At 40.5% G+C, this 16,738-nt stretch overlaps 1 long non-coding RNA gene across 1 annotated transcript; it reads right to left on the bottom strand.

The window, feature by feature from the left end:
* Positions 1–5,697: 5,697 nt before the first annotated feature.
* LOC137210871 (uncharacterized) lies at positions 5,698–16,676 on the bottom strand. The gene is made up of 2 exons (XR_010936757.1): positions 16,411–16,676; positions 5,698–5,901 (listed from the first exon to the last, which is right to left on the bottom strand). It is a non-coding gene; the product is annotated as an uncharacterized lncRNA (long non-coding RNA).
* Between the last annotated feature and the right edge of the window lie 62 nt (positions 16,677–16,738).

The following is a 16,738-nucleotide window of genomic DNA, read 5'->3' as shown; positions in this document are numbered from 1 at the left end:
TCTGCTTTACTCAATGTCTACTGATTTAAATGCTGATCTCACCTAAAAAGTACCTTCATAGCAACTGCAGATGTGTTTGACCAAATGTCTGGGTATTGTGGCCTAAGCAAGTTGACACATAAAATTCACCGTCACAGACGGGGTCAGCAAAGTATAACTGTAAGTGTGAGAAGTCTGGGAGCACGGGGCATGCACTACTCATTCACTGGGGCATGAGATAGACACTGGATCTCGGGAAAAGCTGGAGCCCACCCAAATGTAGAACTGGGGAAGCAGCAAGTGTGGCTCATTCACCCCATTCAATAAATATGTATATTGAAGCCCTACTGTGTGCCAATCACTGGGCCAAGATTTGGGGAAACAAAGATGAAAGACAGGCCCTGCTTGCAGTTGAGTGGAGGAGATAGGCAATTACCCGATGAGTGCACTTAGTGTCTACTGGCTTTGATAGAGGAATGTGATGCCCAAGGTGCCAAAGGAGGCTGAGGGCATGGAATCCAGCCACCCTCACAGAGCAGGGGACTGGAACCTTTTAAATTACTCTTACCCTACATCAGAATTAGACCTAGTGACAGGACCACAGGTTCATCTGCAGAGGGAGGTCAAGGTGGGAGCCGTGACTGTGGCAATGGTGGGTGTCAGGTGAAGAGGCGCTAAAGCCAGGAGAGTGAGTAACTGGTAGTTTCTCCTTGATGCTGGAGTGACCAGAAAACAACAGCCTTAACTTAAAGCAGTTTTAGATTTTGTGAGCATCGTGATCATGAGCAGAAAGATTTTATCAGTGCATTTCTGGGTTCATGGTCTTATCATCAGACACATGGCATATGAGATCAAACATATCGTCACCTTTGGGACAAGGGGGTTGTTAGAAAGAGCATGGTGAGCTGTGGCCCTGTGGTTGGTGGGCAGAAGTAAAATCTCATCTTTTACCTAGGTGGAAATGAAGAAAGAGGAAAGGGGTAACAGATGAATACCAGACGGAATAAGATATTTTAAAATATGAATTAGGGGACTTCCCTGGCGGTCCAGTGGTTAAGACTCCATGCTTCCAATGCAGGGGGTACAGGTTTGATCCCTGATCGGGGAACTAAGATCCCATATGCTGTGCAGTGCAGCCAAAAAAAAAAAAAATCTATATCTATATCTGTATATGTATCTATATCTATATATGCATGAATTAAAGAGAAGAGTGTTGCCTAGTACTGCCACAAAAAGCACACAACCTAGGTGGCCTAAAACAACAGAAATTTAGAGCTTCCCTGGTGGCTCAGTGGTTGAGAGTCCGCCTGCCGATGCAGGGGACATGGGTTCATGCCCCGGTCTGGGAAGATCCCACATGCCGTGGAGCGGCTGGGCCCGTGAGCCATGGCCGCTGAGCCTGCGCGTCCGGAGCCTGTGCTCTGCCACGGGGAGAGGCCACAGCAGTGAGAGGCCCGTGTGCCGCAAAAAAAAAACAAAAAAAAAACACAGAAATTTATTGTCTCACAGTTCTGGAGGCTGTGCTTCCCCTGAAACCTACACGGGAGAATCCTTCCCTGCTTTTTTCATTTTCTGGTGTTTTTCCAGAAATCCCTGGTGTTCCTTGGCTTGGAGATACAGCACTTCAATCTCTGCCTTGGTGGTCACATGGCATTGTTTCTGCGTCTGCCTGGGACATTTTCTTATAAGGACATCAGTCATGTTGGACTTTCGTCCCACCTACTGCATTATGACATCATCTTAACTGATCTGCAATTACCCTTTGTGCAAATAGGATCACATTCTCAGGTACTGGGAGTTAGGACTTCAACATACCTGTTTTGGGGGGCTACACAATTCAACTCACAACAGGGAGAGAACTGAAGATGCAGGTAAAAGAGAGTCCTGAGTTTAGTTTTACATAATAAAAATAGAAAAGCTAAAGTCAATAAGCAAAATTAAATGTCATATGACGGTCGTCAGTCTTTAGTACTTTATTTTGTATCTCCAGCTCATTTCCTGAAATTTAGGGAATATTGCCACGTGTTCTCTCTTTTTTTTTTTTAACCAGCTGCTATGGTAATGATACTCTTCCATGTATGCATATTTCTGTTGTATTTCTATGGATTTACTATAGTAAATATTACTAATAATGGAAATAAGAGTGATAAGGAGTTTCCTACACAAAATTGTTATGATTATCTCAGCTTGGGAAAAGAAGAAATAAAAGATTAAATGAATATGACTTGTTTTAGAACATTATATTGAACACATCAAATCAATGTGCTATTACTGGTCAGCATGACCTGGCCATGAGATGCACAGCAAAATTAAACATTTGAGCCAATAATGACCCTCACATTTCTGAGTAAGCCAGAGACAGATAAGCTCCCGCTTCTTGATACAACCCTGGGGGAAGTAGATCCTGGGCGTTGGCCTTGCTGTGATGGACAGGAGGTGGCTGGGCAGTTTCATAAGAGGACATATCCTAGGCACGGGAGGAGATTATGAAGTTTGGCCTGTCTGTCCTGTTTTGATGATGCCCTGAAATCCAGCTTGCACCCTGTCAAGGATCCAGGGCAGCTACATCATGGTCCAAGAGAAGTCACTTACGTGGCATAAATCCCCAGCCACATCCATCTAGTCCCATAAAAATGTCCTGCCCTGGGGCCTGGGGTAAGAGGATAAGGGGAATTGGTCATTTGGCCTCACTTCCTTCTTTCCACTTTTAGCAGATGCTGGTGATGTCCCAACCATATCCTCTTTGTCCACGCTGAAGGTCACCTAGAGCTTCAGTGGACAATTGTCATAAAAAGACCTGTGTCTCTCTGCCTGAGCACTTTCTCTGGATGCAGGAGCATGGCTGAAAGTGCAGGAGGGTTTATAACCCCCAGGAGCAAACCTCATCCAATGAGAAAGGGAGTTGGTGTGAAATAGCCCAGCTTCCTTGGTGGTTGGTGAGACAGTTTTGAGGTATGTTTTGTTGTCTCTTAGGTCTCTAGTAGGACTTAGTTCCAAGTGCTCACAGTTGTAACCAACTCATTACTGACTACCCTCTTCCTTATCTCACTTCCCTAGTTCCTCATCATGCTTCCTAGGGTCACCTCTCAAGTAGAGAGGTGGGATTTGCACCCAAATCCTTGTCTCAAGGTTGGTTTTTTGGGGAACACAAACTAATAGCATTATATCCAATATCCCCTTTGAATGAGGAGTACTCAATTTGTTCAAACAACATGGATGGGCTAGGAAGTGAAGGTGTGGTATTGACAACCTTGCAATGGAAAGCTAGGAATCCGTTCCACTTTTATTACTGCACTGTACTATGAGCAAGAGCCCATCCACTTGATCAAAATTACCCTCAGAGAAGAAAAATGGATAAGGAATAGAATAATCCTGTCTGTGAACAATATGATTATAACTTATAAATATTCTAACCAATGGTTAGTGTTATGGAATATGTATGGTTGTATTAAGATAATTAAAAGCTTCTATGTCTCCTGTTTATAAGTCATATACCTAAAAACAAGACGTAAGAAAATGTCTTATATATCTGATATGTAATTTTGAAGATGACCTAAGACTGCATTGTCTTTATTCACATTAGGCCATACAGAATCCAATTCCAGTTTGTCAACTGTATGCATGGCATAAATTGTATACATCTAGTCTAATGGTTCTCAATCCTAGGAGACCCAACTCTCCCTTTTATAACAAATATTCTACAATTCTGTCTTTAATATCCTAAATGAAAGTCAAGAAAAATATGCTATACATAATTTTAATAATCAATACAACACCCTTACTTTGATGTGATGAAACAAAGGAAAGAAATGTATAAGAAAACAATACATATTTTGATCTGTGGGTGCTGGGACATGACTACACTAGGAGACAAATGCTTGCATTCACCTGTAAATATATTAGTTTGTATATAAGAGAAGTAAGAAGATCAGCAGTGATGCCACACAGGATGTATAGAAAAATGAATGCACAGCAGAAAAATAACTAATGGAGGATGAGAAGGTACATGTGTGGTACCAAGAGACCAGACATGTTTGTATGTGACATGAGAAAGAGAAGTAACCTTCACTTAGCCTCCAAGAAAGAGCAGATGGTCAGGGTGGAGAAGACGAGGAAGTTTGACTGTCTCACAATCAGGCTCCTTATTAGTTGCTCTAACATACTTCCCTATGTTTTGAGGGGTAGTGATGAAGTTTGATAGAAAACTGATTTCCTGTTTTGAAATCCCACCACATGTTACAGCATAAGTTCTGTCTCTAAAACTCAGACCCTGGAGACCACATCCTTTACTATGTGATAGAACACAGAGATGAAAAAGGAAGAAAGAAAAAAAGGAAAGAAGGAAGGAAGGAAAGAAGTCTAGAGAAATGATGCGGTGGACTTCTAAGGTGGGTACTGAAGACTAGAGGGAAAAAGGCACATCAACCCATCACTTCCGTAAAAAAACCCCACACCCTGATTTCCATATGTAATTTTCTCAGCACAGCTTTCTTACCATTGTGCTACACAAACGAGAAAGCCAGAGGCAGGATGGTGCAGTAGTGTCAGTGCCCTGTCATGAGTCCCAACTGCGTGAGAGCATACTTCCCAACCGCAGCGCTGGCTCTGCCACCAGAGCCTCTGCCCACTCATGTCAGGGGCTGGAAGTGCTGGGGAATTGCACCGCTTGGGGGTAGCCCTTAGTAACTGATGGGAGTCAGTGGATAAATACCCCAGCTGCCTCCCCCTCTGGCACCATGACTGTGGAGCGCTGGCTCAGTTGCCCACAGTGCTAATTTTTTTGATAATTCATCTCTATTGGCATCCATCCTTCCTTTCTCATTCTCCCAGTGGTCTTTTCTAGGACCACTGCCAGAGAAACTTGAAACTGAATTTGAAATTTTGCCTCAGAGTCTGCTTTTGGGGAGACCCAAACTAAAACAGAGGGTAATAATCTCAAATATTTTAAAAAACCTGATTGATGAAATTTAATGATGTCCTAATTCCGTTAAAAGAAATCTCAGATGTTCTCTTACATTTTGTTGCTTTTGCCAGAATTGTTTAGTGAAACTCTTCACCTAAATATGCCTTTGGAAATACTATAATAAATAATGTAGCTCTCATGTTAAAGGAGGATGAACGGAAGTCCTAGCTGAATCCAAATCTTTCCGTAATTAAATAATTCTTTTGTCCCCAAATCATGTTTTAGCCCAATTAACATTTTCTGCAAACATTGGCTAATATCTTTCACCATTTTCAAGTGGATTAATCACCAAATCTGATATTGTAGATCCATACTGACTTTTAGATCTACTCATTTTTTTAAAATAGCATCAAAATTAGCAATATAATCCCAAACCAGTATCTTAGACCTAGTCTTATCTGCTATAGATAACGGAACTGGGAAAATTCTGGGCAAGAGAGCTTCTCTTAAATCAAGTAAGTTTGTTGAAAAATCTCAGGTTAATTCCTTCCTCTTTAATAATATCAATCTCGCTTGCAGATTAAGGACTTGATTTAACATTTCTGATACACATGCAATATATGTCAAATCTCTTCATAATATTTTGATGCCACTATTTAATTTTTACTGATTGAAAACAAAAATGCATGTTAGTATTAAAGAATAAATAAAATATTTTGAAACAGTTTTCTTTGGAATCACCATCTTATTTCTATATGTAGGATAAGATAGTCAAACTCCTTTTCAATGTTACTGCAAAGTTTACAAAAGAATCTTTTACTCAAGGCATTAATTTAAATTTTATTAGTAGCAGTGATGACATTCACTGGCTTGTGGGCCTTTCACTAAGCTTTTGGCGAGTGAGGTCGCCAACGAGTAATGCAGTGACTTACCAGTGGGGCTGTTGCTACTTGTGAGATGTTTACAACCCTACTTTGCTGGCGGACTGTAGCTGCAGCTCCGTCTGCTGCCCAATGACACTGGAAAAGGAAAAAGGTCTTCCTGTGAAACATTTTTAAAGACTTTCAAATTTTCACAACTCTTAGGATCCAATGTCCATACATATGGAAATAAATTTTCTGCCCAATGTTTTTATTCCCATGAACCTTAACATTTGTGGTCAGTAAAGCTTCATTATCATAGAGGTTTCTTGCAATTCACTTGCAACATTCTTTTGACTGTAGATCATTTCAGACCCTATTTTCTACTTCTGGATTTCTCATAGATTCTCCTACATACAACATTATTGCTCGATTAACAGAAGAAAACATTTAAGTTTCTTTCTCTCATAAAAATAACTTCTTATACAGCAGTTACAATTAATTTTCCCTTATATTGTTTGGATTTCCACAGTATCATTTGTGCTATTCTATAAGAAACGGTACCTCATATCCTTCAGATTGGATCAAAAAAACATCTCAAGGACAATACTATGATTTCCAAACTTTCCTTAAATCTCTGAAGTTTGTATCTTTGCCAACTCCGTGTCTCTCTTTATAAAATATTCACTTGGTCTTGATGGGTTCATCTAGATGAATTAGAAAAAAACTATGTTGCCAATGATATTTTCAAATATTCAGCTGAGTACTCTCAACCTCTTTTCTTAATATCTAAAATTATATATAGTATTTTTAAAATAAGGGCTAAATTTGTACATCTTTGTGAAAAATACAGAAGCACTAAGAATGCCATAAACGTAATCTGATACTGGTGACTCAAGTGCAACGAGTGGAGTTGTTGTAGGTGGTGTGGTTTTCTGAATTGGTAAACAGCTCCTGATTTTCAAATATCAACCAAAACAATATTAGTGGCATTCCTGGAAAATTCGCCATGAATTAAAACTCTGCAAGGCATACATGTTCACATGTGAATTAGAATTGGTTCTCGACTCAAATAAATACAAACGAGCTTTTACCTACATAAGAAGCGTGAGCTGGGAGAGTCAAAAGTTGGTTAGGAAAGAAAACAATTGGTTTTTTTGTAAAAAGGTTTGGTCTGGCATCAGTGGACCCCATGCAGTATTTCCCAGTTCACTGTGACAGCCAAAAATACGCTTACGTATTTCCCAAATGCTCCCTACTCATTAAACATGTATTATGAATATTACTGTATCATTGAAAAGATGCAACTGCTCTTTAAAAAGCTTCCACACCTACTTTCTCATAAATATTGATTTTATAGATATTATATGCTGAAATTGCATTTGAAGCAGTACGAAGCCTACTTTATCCAAGTACTGACCATCAACCCTAGTCATTATCTACTGATTCCTCCAAAAAGTAGCTGACTAGAATCCCTGGGAATTTGGAAAGGGGATCCTAAGCCAGAAAGTTGGATAGGTTATGGCCTAATAACCTTATGGCATGGTAGCTGTCATCTGTTCAGAACTTGTTACTTCGGAAGTTCGTGATTCTTATTTTTGTTGTTGTTGTTGGCCCCCTCTGCTACTTAGTAATCTTTAGGAAAAGTCCAGTTTATCTCTACTATTTGAAAGGAATACTATGCCAAAGGCAGGGTGAAACATATAGGAAAAGGGGTTTATCAGGGATTTTGGTCAGCAGCCTTCCCCCAGCGCTCACCTGGAGATTTTCTTTCTGATGCTAAAACCTTAGAGAAGCTGTGTTTTATTTTATTAAAGGAAGACAACACCTTCACACCAAGAGACTCAAAATGGGTAGGATACAACATTTGTACAACACATTCCCTGCCCGGGAAGGGGCTTACCCTCTCAAGTGTATCGCTATTACCCCAATGTAGAAAGTAGATCAATAAGACATAGCGAGGCAAGTGATGATTCCTAGTAATTGACAGAATTAGGTCTCCATAAATATGATCCAAAGAAGACACAAAGTAGAAATATAGGCATGGAAAACAGAAGTGATATACAGGAAGAGATCTGGGACTGTGTGATAAAGGTTAGATGAATTACACTAGTTACGGTAGGGTTTCTCTACCTGCACTACTGACACTTTGGGCAGGAGAATTCTTTACTGTGGGAGGCTGTCCTGTGTGTTGTAGGATGTTAAGCAGCATCCCTGGCCTCTGCCCACTAGATGCCAGTAGCAGTCTCCTCCCCCAATTCTCACACCAAAATTGTTTCCCAATATTGGCAAGAGTTCCCTGGAGTCTAACATCGGCCCCTGTTGAGAATCACTGCTTCTCAGACTTCAGTGTGCATAGGATCAGCTGGGAGTCTTCTAAACACTGCTTTACTAGGTCTGCGGTAGGGCCTGGCACTCTCTAGTCCAAACAAGATCCCAGATGAGACCGATGTTGCCTGTCCAAGGGCAACACTTGCTTCTTTTAAGGCAAACTTACAGCCTTCTACCAGTCAACACACACGGGTCGTCAGAATGCAAAGGAGATGTATATTCAGGGTATGGAGTGCTGAAAATACTTTCAAGCAAGATCTGCATACCAAATTGAGTTATCATGTATTTAATTAAGCATGTTTAAGAAGTGAACATAAATAAGTGAGGGGCTTGTATTTGTTTTTTTAAACTTCAGAGTGCTTTATCTCCTAATTCAGCAGTTCTCAAAACTTTTGGTCTTGGGATCCCTTTAACACTCTTAAAAATAATTGAGAACTGCAAGAGCTTTTGTTAACATGGGTTTGTATCTACTGGTATTTACTGGATTAGAAATTAACTAAGAAACTGAGTAAATTGTTTAAATATTTGATATTAATTTAAAAATAGTATACCCAAGGATGCAGCCTTTGAGAAAGTAAGGCAGTGTTGACACCAGCAGCACTGAATATACGACTGAAACCTAGTTAGAGCCTCTATATAAACTTTTAAGATTCTGGTGGGCAGGTGCAGAGAACTACTTGTCTTAACAGCTTCAGGAGACAAGTCTCTTACGTTCACAGGCCAGGGACATGCAAAAATCAAGAGCAAATGTATTTCCAGCTGTGTGGCTGACAGGGTCTTGGTGCTCCAGCTGGGCGTCAGGCCTGCACCTCTGAGGTGAGCTGAGTTCAGGACACTGGTCCACCAGAGGCCTCCCGGCCTCACGTAATATCAATTGGCGAGAGAGATCTCCGCCTCAATGCTAAGACCCAGCTCCACCCAACGGCCAGCAGACTCCAGTGCTGAAAGCCCCATGCCAAACAACTAGCAAGACAGGAACACAACCCCACCCGTTAGCAGAGAGGTTGCCTAAAATCATAATAAGGTCACAGACACCCCAAAACACACCACTGGACGGGGTCCTGCCCACCAGGGAGACAAGATCCAGCCTCATCCACCAGAACACAGGCACCAGTCCCCTCTACCAGGAAGCTTACACAACCCACTGAACCAACCTCACCCACTGGGGGCAGACACCAAAAACAACGGGAACTATGAACCTGCAGCCTGCGAAAAGGAGACCCCAAACACAGTAAGTTAAACAAAATGAGAAGACAGAGAAATATGCAGCAGATGAAGGAGCAAGGTAAAAACCCACCAGACCAAACAAATGAGGAGGAAATAGGCAGTCTACCTGAAAAAGAATTCAGAGTGATGATAGTAAAGATGATCTAAAATCTTGGAAATAGAATGGAGAAAATACAAGAAACATTTAACAAGGACCTAGAAGAACTAAAGAGCAAACAAACAACGATGAACAGCACAATAAATGAAATTTTAAATTCTCTAGAAGGAATCAATAGCAGAATAACTGAGGCAGAAGAACAGTTAAGTGACCTGGAAGATAAAATAGTGGAAATAACTACCACGGAGCAGAATAAGGAAAAAAGAAGGAAAAGAATTGAGGACAGTCTCAGAGACTTCTGGGACAACATTAAACACACCAACATTCGAATTACAGGGATCCCAGAAGAAGAAGGGAAAAAGAAAGGGACTGAGAAAATATTTGAAGAGATTATAGTTGAAAACTTCCCTAATATGGGAAAGGAAATAGTCAGTCAAGTCCAGGAAGCACAGAGATTCCCATACAGGATGAATCCAAGGAGAAACACACCAAGACACATATTCATCAAACTTTCAAAAATTAAATACAAAGAAAAAATATTAAAAGCAGCAAGGGAAAAGCAACAAGTAACATACAAGGGAATCCCCATAAGGTTAACAGCTGATCTTTCAGCAGAAACTCTGCAAGCCAGAAGGGAGTGGCAGGACATATTTAAAGTGATGAAAGGGAAAAACCTACAACCAGGATTACTCTACCCAGCAAGGATTTCATTCAGATTTGATGGAGAAATTAAAACCTTTACAGACAAGCAAAAGTTAAGAGAATTCAGCACCACCAAACCAGCTTTACAACAAATGCTAAAGGAACTTCTCTAGGCAGGAAACACAAGAGAAGGAAAAGACCTACAAAAAGAAACCCAAAACAATTAACAAAATGGTAATAGGAAGATACATATCGATAATTACCTTAAATGTAAAAGGATTAAATGCTCTAACCAAAAGACATAGATTGGCTGAATGGATACAAAAACAAGACCTGTATATATGCTGTCTACAAGAGACCCACTTCAGACCTAGGGACACATACAGACTGAAAGGAGGGGATGGAAAAAGATGTTCCATGCAAATGGAAATCAAAAGAAAGCTGGAGTAGCAATTCTCATATCAGACATAATAGACTTTAAAATAAAGACTATTACAAGAGACAAAGAAGGACACTACATAATCATCAAGGGATCAATCCAAGAAGAAGATATAACAATTGTAAATATTTATGCACCCAACACAGGAGCAACTCAATACATAAGGCAAATGCTAACAGCCATAAAAGGGGAAATCGACGGTAACAGAATCATAGTAGGGGACTTTAACACCCCATTTTCACTAATGGACAGATCATCCAAACAGAAAAGAAATAAGGAAACACAAGCTTTAAATGACACATTATACCAAATGGACTTAATTGATATTTATAGGACATTCCATCCAAAAATAACAGAATACACTCTCTTCTCAAGTGCTCATGGAACATTCTCCAGGATAGATCATATCTTGAGTCACAAATAAAGCCTTGGTAAATTTAAGAAAATTGAAATCGTATCAAGTATCTTTTCCGACCACAAGGCCATAAGACTAGATATCAATTACAGGAAAAAAACTGTAAAAAATACAAACACATGGAGGCTAAACAATACACTACTAAATAACCAAGAGATCACTGAAGAAATTAAAGAGGAAATCAAAAAATACCTAGAAACAAATGACAATGAAAACACAACAACCCAAAATCTATGTAGTGTAGCAAAAGCAGTTCTAAGAGGGAAGTTTACAGCAATACAATCCAACCTCAGGAAACAAATCTCAAATAAACAACCTAAACTTACACCTAAAGCAATTCGAGAAAGAAGAACAAAAAAAATGCCCAAAGTTAGCGAAAGGAAAGAAATCATAAAAATCAGATCAGAAATAAATGAAAAAGAAAGGAAACGATAGCAAAGATGAATAAAACTAAAAGCTGGTTCTTTGAGAAGATAAACAAAATTGATAAACCATTAGCCAGACTCATCAAAAAAAAAAAAAAAGGAGAAGACTCAAATCAACAGAATTAGAAATGAAAAAGGAGAAGTAACACTGACACTGCAGAAATACAAAGGATCATGAGAGATTACTACAAGCAACTATATGCCAATAAAATGGACAACCTGGAAGAAATGGACAAATTCTTAGAAAAGCACAACCTTCCGAGACTGAACCAGGAAGAAATAGAAAATATGAACAGACCAATCACAAGTGCTAAAATTGAAACTGTGATTAAAAATTTTCCAACAAACAAAAGCCCAGGACCAGATGGCTTCACAGGTGAATTCTATCAAACATTTAGAGAAGAGCTAACACCTATCCTTCTCAAACTCTTCCAAAATAAGCAGAGGGAGGAACACTCCCAAACTCATTCTATGAGGCCACCATCACTGTGATACCAAACCAGACAAAGACATCACAAAAAAAGAAAACTACAGGCAAATATCTCTGGTGAACATAGATGTAAAAATCCTCAACAAAATACTAGCAAACAGAATCCAACAGCACATTAAATGGATCATACACCATGATCAAGTGGGGTTTATCCCAGGAATGCAAGGATTCTTCAATATACGCAAATCAATCAATGTGATACACCATATTAACAAACTGAAGGATAAAAACTATATGATCATCTCAATAGATGCAGAAAAAGCTTTCAACAAAATTCAACACCCATTTATTATTAAAACTGTCCAGAAAGTAGGCATAGAGGGAAGTTACCTCAACATAATAAAGGCCATATATGACAAACCCACAGCCAACATCATTCTCAAAGGTGGAAAACTGAAACCATTTCCACTAAGATCAGGAACGAGACAAGGTTGCCCACTCTCACCGCTATTATTCAACAGTTTTAGAAGTTTTAGCCACAGCAAATAGAGAAGAAAAAGAAATAAGGAATCCAAATTGGAAAAGAAGAAGTAAAACTGCAACTGTTTGCAGATGACATGATACTATACATAGAGAATCCTAAAGATGCTGCCAGAAAACTACTAGAGCTAATCAATGAATTTGGTAAAGCAGCAGGATACAAAATTCATGCACAGAAGTCTCTTGCATCCCTATACACTAATGATGAAAAATCTGAAAGAGAAATTAAGGAAACACTCCCATTTACCATTGCAACAAAGAGAATAAAATACCTAGAAATAAACGTACCTAAGGAGACAAAAGACCTGTATGCAGAAAACTATAAGACACTGATGAAAGAAATTAAAGACAATACAAAGAGATTAAGAGATAAACCATGTTCTTGGATTGGAAGAATCAACATTGTGAAAATGCCTATACTACACAAAGCAATCTACAGATTCAATGTAATCCCTATCAAACTACTAATGGCATTTTTCACAGAACTAGAACAAAAAATTTTACAATTTGTATGGAAACACAAAAGACCCCAAATAGCCAAAGCAATCTTGAGAAAGAAAAACAGAGCTGGAGGAATCAGGCTCCCTGACTTCAGACTATACTACAAAGACAAAGTAATCAAGACACTATGGTACTGGCACAAAAACAGAAATATACATCTGTGGAACAGGATAGAAAGCCCAGAGATAAACCCATGCACATAGGTCACCTTATCTTTGATCAAGGATGCAAGAATATACAATGGAGAAAAGACAGCCTCTTCAATAAGTGGTGCTGGGAAAACCGGAGAGCTACATGTAAAAGAATGAAATTAGAACACTCCCTAACACCATACACAAAAATAAACTCAAAATGGATTAAAGACCTAAGTGTAAAGCCAGACACTATAAAATTCTTAGAGGAAAACATAGGCAGACACACTCTATAACATAAATCACAGCAAGATCCTTTTGACCCACCTCCTAGAGAACTGCAAATAAAAACAAACAAATGGGACCCAATGAAACTTAAAAGCTTTTGCACAGCAAAGGAAACCATAAACAAGACGAAAAGACAACCCTCAGAATGGGAGAAAACATTTGCAAATGAAGCAACTGACAAAGGATTAATCTCCAAAATATACAAGCAGCTCTTGCAGCTCAATATCAAAAAAAGGGAACAACCCAATCCAAAAATGGGCAGAAGACCTAAACAGACATTTCTCCAAAGAAGATATACAGATTGCCAACAAACACACGAAAGGATGTTCAACATCACTAGTCATTAGAGAAATGCAAATCAAAACCACAATGAGGTATCACCTCACACCGCTCAGAATGGCCATCATCAAAAAATCTACAAACAGTAAATGCTGGAGAGGGTGTGGAGAAAAGGGAACCCTCTTGCACTGTTGGTGGGAACGTAAAATGATTCAGCCATTATGGGGAACACTATGGAGGTTCCTTAAAAAACTAAAAATAGAACTACCATATGACCCAGCAATCCCACTACTGGGCATATGCCCTGAGAAAACCACAATTCAAAAAGAGTCATGTAGGGGCTTCCCTGGTGGCGCAGTGGTTGAGAGTCCCCCTGCCGATGCAGGGGAACGTGGGTCCGTGCCCCGGAGGATCCCACGTGCCGCGAAGCGGCTGGGCCCGTGGGCCATGGCCGCTGGGCCTGCGCATCCGGAGCCTGTGCTCCGCAACGGGGGAGGCCACAGCGGTGAGAGGCCCGCATACCGCAAAAAAAAAAGAGTCATGTACCACAATGTTCATTGCAGCACTATTTACAATAGCCAGGACATGGAAGCAACCTATGTGTCCATCAACAGATGAATCGATAAAGAAGATGTAGTACATATATACAATGGAATATTACTCAGCCATAAAAAGAAACGAAATTGAGTTATTTGTAGTGAGGTAGATGGACCTAGAGGCTGTCACACAGAGTGAAGTAAGTCAGAGAGAAAAACAAATACCGTATGCTAACACATATATATGGAATCTAACAAAAAAAAAAAAGGTTCTAAAGAACCTAGGGGCAGGACAGGAATAAAGATGCAGACACAGAGAATGGACTTGAGGACACAGGGAGGGGGAAGGGTAAGCTGGGACAAAGTGAGAGAGTGGCATGGACATATATACACTACCAAATGTAAAATAGATAGCTAGTGGGAAGCAGCTGCATAGCACAGGGAGATCAGCTCCATGCTTTGTGACCACCTAGAGGGGTGGTATAGAGAGGGTGCGAGGGAGACACAAGAGGGAGGAGATATGGGGATATATGTATATGTATAGCTGATTCAGTTTGTTCTACAGCAGAAACTAGCACAACATTGTAAAGCAATTATACTCCAATAAAAATGTTTAAAAAAATAGTATACCCATTACATGTTAACATAAGTCATAAATTGTTGTGAAAAATTACCGTACTTTCCCAAGCAAAAAATTATGGGGAAGAACAGCATTATTTAGCATTTTTGCAAATGTCTAACATCTGGTTTAATAGAAGACAGCTGGATTCTCATATCTGCTTCTGCTTTGTTTTTTTGTGATTCACTGTTTTTTTAATAAATTTATTTAGTTTATTTATTAATTTTTGGCTTTGTCGGGTGTTTGTTGCTGCATGTGGGCTTTCTCTCGTTGCAGCGAGCAGGGGCTACTCTTTGTTGTGGTGCATGGGCTTCTTATTGCAGTGGCTTCTCTTGTGGCAGAGCACAAGCTCTCAGCGCGTGGGCTTCAGTAGTTGTGGCACATGGGCTTCAGTAGTTGTGGCACGAGGGCTCAGTAGTTGTGGCATCTTCCAGGTCCAAGGCTTGAACCCGTGTCCCCTGAACTGGCAGGAGGATTCTTAACCACTGTGCCACCAGGGAAGCCCGATTCATTGTTTTAGTTTAAGTATATAAAGAAAATCTGGCCTCACACAGATATGAGGCTGGAAAGGAAGCATTTTAATAGTCACTTCTGATAATATGGATATTCTTTTTTTTTTTTTTTTTTTTTGCGGTACGCGGGCCTCTCACTGTTCTGGCCTCTCCCGTTGTGGAGCACAGGCTCCAGACGCGCAGGCTCAGCGGCCATGGCTCACGGGTCTAGCCGCTCCGCGGCATGTGGGATCTTCCCGGACCGGGGCACGAAGCCATGTCCCATGCATCGGCAGGGGGACTCTCAACCACTGCGCCACCAGGGAAGCCCGCAGATATTCTTTTTTGATATGACACCGCAGCTTAACAAATGGTAGTTTCTTAAAGACTAGTTGCAATGAGAAGTCTGAAACCCTATCTTTTGTACTGTTGACACCAAAATTTATTGGTTTATCTTGCAGTTTGAATTGATCTTTTACCCATGCATGATTTTGTAACACCACGTATTGGTCAACTGGAAAATACTAGCTCATTAAGTTATACAACTGTTCCGAATGTGCAGTGGAAAATTCCACTGGATACTCCAGAGCAATTAAGAGTAAAAATGACAAATAATATCTTTATATCACTGTAAAGATAGCTTTGGCCTTTGGTACTCCCTAAAGTGTGGGTGGCAGTCCCCACACCTACCGTGAGAACCACTGTCCTACGTTGGCTGCAGCTGACAGCTTCTGCAAACATAAAGGACCTTGAAAGTACCATTTTACGGCAAAATAACTCAATTGGATGAATCTTAAGTTAAACATAAAACGTATTTCAAGATTGTGAACACGCTTCACGAATAAAGAAAAGCCTGAAGAAAATAAAAGTCACTTTATACTTTTGTCTTCTAGAAATAAATGTGTTAATATTTTGGCCCACTGTCACCTCTCCTTAAGGGCAGAGACTGTGTTTTATTGATCTACAAATTTCGGAGTTAGCATAATGCCTGGCCCTTATGAGCACTCAAAAAGAATTTTTCTTTTTTAAAAGTATACCGTACATAGTTTTGTAGCCTATCCTTTTCATTTAGCCTCAGAGTTGGTCAGTTTTCCCATATGCGTTCTATAACTACTGCATAACATTAAAGTTTTCAAGCTCAAACTCACTTTAAAAACCGTGACTTTGCTTTGGTAAGGAGTAAAAATTTTGCAAGGGAAAAAAATTTAAATGACATGGGTCCAGCAGGACTCCAGGGAAGAAGTTTGGGGAGCAGGATCGCTCCGCCACAGACTCACAGCGCCTGGGACACCTGGACACAGGCCACCGCGGCGGGCAGGGGTGAGGGTCCAGGGACCATGGCACTTGGCGCTTTTTCGGGGGCTTTCGCGCGGGACCGACATGCGAAAAGGGGGGGGCAGCTGGACGGTCCCACTCCCCACGACAGGGAGGGTCTTCCAGCTCCGGCTCCCCTTTCCTCGGAGGAGCTGCCTCTCCTGCACTTGTCTGGGCACCGGAACTCGAGACAGTTCTGTCAACAGTCAGCGGGAGAGCCAGCCCCCGGGACGGCCCAGAAAGACTGAGCATGCGTGGAACGCACCCGGCGTGCAATCCTGGGAGAGGTTA

Source organism: Pseudorca crassidens, chromosome 18 (assembly GCF_039906515.1).
Source record: "Pseudorca crassidens isolate mPseCra1 chromosome 18, mPseCra1.hap1, whole genome shotgun sequence".
NCBI classification, from domain to species: domain Eukaryota; kingdom Metazoa; phylum Chordata; class Mammalia; order Artiodactyla; family Delphinidae; genus Pseudorca; species Pseudorca crassidens.
Note: the sequence above shows the minus strand (reverse complement) of the source record. Positions and strands in the feature narration are given on the sequence as shown.